At 42.3% G+C, this 3531-nt stretch overlaps 1 protein-coding gene across 1 annotated transcript in view; it reads right to left on the bottom strand.

The window, feature by feature from the left end:
- Positions 1 to 636: 636 nt before the first annotated feature.
- Positions 637 to 3531, bottom strand: part of LOC129826736 (ELMO domain-containing protein 3-like) — a 15518-nt gene continuing 12623 nt past the window's right edge. The window contains exon 13 of the mRNA XM_055887776.1: positions 637 to 3531. This exon is cut by the window's right edge and continues 1361 nt beyond it. The gene's annotated coding sequence lies outside the window, so the exon portion shown is untranslated.

The raw sequence follows: 3531 nt of genomic DNA, 5'->3' as shown, positions 1-3531 counted from the left end.
ACGTGGTCATACACAAATGTAAGCAAGGTTTGAAATGATTATGTTTTAGTCAAATATTATAACCGTTTGGGATTCTTGCGGTCAATTTGCAGTCTACAAATTATTTCTATTTATGTTCCGGGCCCCCTGACCATGCGCTCAAGAAAAAAGAAAAGACAAATAATCAGGCTGTGTCTGAATTTAGTTGAATCTGCTTTAGGGGGTGTGTCTATGCGAGGACAGACGTTGGCGTCCCCTAGCCGAGTCCTGCTTGGAGCAAACTGAACCTATGTATGCGGACGCCTTAACAATCCATTTTTTTGTTGAAGCGTGAATAGGCCTAGAATCAGTAGTATCTCGACAAAACTGGGGAACAGTCTAGACCAGAGGTTCTTAAACCGTTTCAGCTCCAGATCCAAATGAGAAATGTACTGTCCTTGACTGACCCAAAATAAGAAGAAATAGTGTGTGATTATAAATGTTTACTCATAACTCACTATCCACCTATCACATGCTCAGGCCCACTTTGGATCCCAACCCATAGCTTAAGAAACCCTGGTCTAGGCAGTTCACTTAAGTGTTTCTAAAAATAGCATTGAAAAAGGCAAACCGAGAATAATAAATCACAGCACAGAGAAAAAATAACAAGCAAATAGCTGTGTTTTAAATTGCATTTATTCAGGTCTCTCCATACAATACATTACTGTACATCAGCACATATTTCTGAAATAACTCATTATAAAATAGGTCTTCTACAATCAAGGTACAGTCAGAGAATGCTTTCAGGGACAAATGACGACAACAGAAACAGTACAACACCTTCATATAAAGCACAAGAGATTAAGGAAGTGATTTGTTATATTCAGTACCATGCATGCTGCCTATAGACCCGTTTTCTATTGGTTCTGAACTGAGATCTATCCGGTGAAAACAAAATAGGACCTAACGGGTGGAAACATATGCAAGGAATTCAAGCCAAAACCTTGATTTGGGAATGCAAATCAAATCTGGAGGAGCAGCACAATGTTCCTGTATGATACTGACATGGTCAAAGGTGGGAACAATCACCAATACACAGCGGAAGTGGATACTGTCGCAGCCACAAGAACATTTGCTTATCATTAACATAGTCGACATGGAGTGGATCTGCAGTCAGGCTGATATAAAGCCATGTGTCATTTCAAATAGAATACATAGCCTACCAGCTTCAGCATTAGATCACTAGTGTTTCAGGTGTGGAATACACAGGGAGTATGTGTCTCGCAACGGAAAGAGAAAAGATAAGGCCCGCAGTTATATGAAGTGAGAAGCCATTGTCCTTGTCAACAGACATCCAAAGAAGAGAAAAAATAAGATTTGTCTCAAGTCTTGAGGTAAGCAATGTTTTTCTTATCCTCTCTACCCAGCACAGCCAGGAGAGGACTGGCCACCCCTCAGAGCCTGGTTCCTCTCTACCCAACACAGCCAGGAGAGGACTGGCCACCCCTCAGAGCCTGGTTCCTCTCTACCCAACACAGCCAGGAGAGGACTGGCCACCCCTCAGAGCCTGGTTCCTCTCTACCCAACACAGCCAGGAGAGGACTGGTCACCCCTCAGAGCCTGGTTCCTCTCTACCCAGCACAGCCAGGAAAGGACTGGCCACCCCTCAGAGCCTGGTTCCTCTCTACCCAGCACAGCCAGGAGAGGACTGGCCACCCCTCAGAGCCTGGTTCCTCTCTACCCAGCACAGCCAGGAGAGGACTGGCCACCCCTCAGAGCCTGGTTCCTCTCTACCCAACACAGCCAGGAGAGGACTGGCCACCACTCAGAGCCTGGTTCCTCTCTAGGTTTCTTCCTAGGTTCCTGCCTTTCTAGGGAGTTTTTCCTAGCCCCCGTGCTTCTACATCTGCATTGCTTTCTGTTTGGGGTTTTAGGCTAGGTTTCTGTATAAGCACTTTGTGACATCTGCTGATGTAAAAATGTCTTTATTTATAAATAAATCTGAATGATTTCAATAGAATACCCTACTAACAATCACACAATAACAATCACCTTTTGTACTTCCTGATTCACACACTAAACTGGAACAAGCACTTCTGCTAAAATAAAATAAAACAACTTTGTGTATCTTCACAATCTGAAATACAGGTTTAGTTAAATGAGATTACTTTAGTAAATGTTTCAGATTAACGAGGGCTATGATGAGATTATAGCTGCAGAGATAGAGGCCCTGTTCTTTCGAGGTCGGTTAAAAATACGACACAGACATCACCTAGCAACACTCACACCGTACACACCTCCAGCATTCTAGAAGAGTGCACATTTTGCTTACTAACAAAAACACTTCCGCTTGGCAAAAAAAACAGCACGTATTCCTTTTTTGAAAATGGAGGGTGTATGTGGATAGTGATGTGCTTGTAAATAATCCAATAGGACAAGATAGGCTACATATTGTATCTGATCATGTCCACACCTATAGATGTTTATATGATGTTTCTAGATGTGTACACTTTAACCCCTGACCCAGTGATACATCCAACCTGATGCTCTTAGAGAGAGGATCCTTCTGCTTGTTCTGCTTTCATCCCAGAAGACAAAGATCATATTTAACAACCGGCTACTGAAGATCTACAAGTACCTCACAAAACATGAATCCACTGAGTCGCTCTACTAACTACATGTCTGTTGTAGAGGGGATGTTGTGAATGTACTGTAGTAACAGCACCGACGCTAAAGACTGTAAATCAGACCACATGACCAAGAGAAACAAGCTTTACAAGGAAGGTAAAAGAACAAGGAGGCTACAGTACCGGTGCTACCTGAACATGCTACTGATTGTGACTGCACACAAACACCATTATTAGTAGGATCTCTGACAGAGTTGGGATTGCTTACTTTACACCTTCATAGAGACACACCCTTCACTGTTATCATCACTATCAATTCATCATTTAGAAAAAGATCATCTCTGGGCACTAACCTTTAGTTAGGCACGTGTGTAATTTGTGTGCATTATCCATTTAGTTAGATAACACCCACGACTGACATTTATCTGGCACTGGTCAATCATCTCCAGCTGGATGCTCTGTAACGGAATGCATGTAGAAAACCTCCCAGCCGACTTCTATCACAGGTCAGACTAAACCAGCCAATAACTGTTGGCTTGACTGACCAGTCTAAATGCGCATCTCAAATGAAACCCTATTCACTACGTGAAACCCTATTCACTACGTGAAACCCTATTCACTACGTAAAACCCTATTCACTACGTAAAACCCTATTCACTACGTAAAACCCTATTCACTACGTGAAACCCTATTCACTACGTGAAACCCTATTCACTACGTGAAACCCTATTCACTACGTAAAACCCTATTCACTACGGGGAAGATGGTCAACAGTAGAACTCTATACAGGGAACAGGGAATCATTTGAACAGTCTTCCTGAGTTTCTTAGCAGAAGAAGTCCCTCTCATTCTGCCACTATCATCAAGTGCAATATCCATAATATAATATATCATTTTCATATACAGTATCATTTCATGTATTGTTATGGCATCTATCCCTTAGGAA

The sequence above is a fragment of the Salvelinus fontinalis genome, chromosome 28 (assembly GCF_029448725.1).
Source record: "Salvelinus fontinalis isolate EN_2023a chromosome 28, ASM2944872v1, whole genome shotgun sequence".
Lineage (NCBI taxonomy): Eukaryota > Metazoa > Chordata > Actinopteri > Salmoniformes > Salmonidae > Salvelinus > Salvelinus fontinalis.
This window is presented reverse-complemented; position numbering and strand designations above follow the sequence as displayed.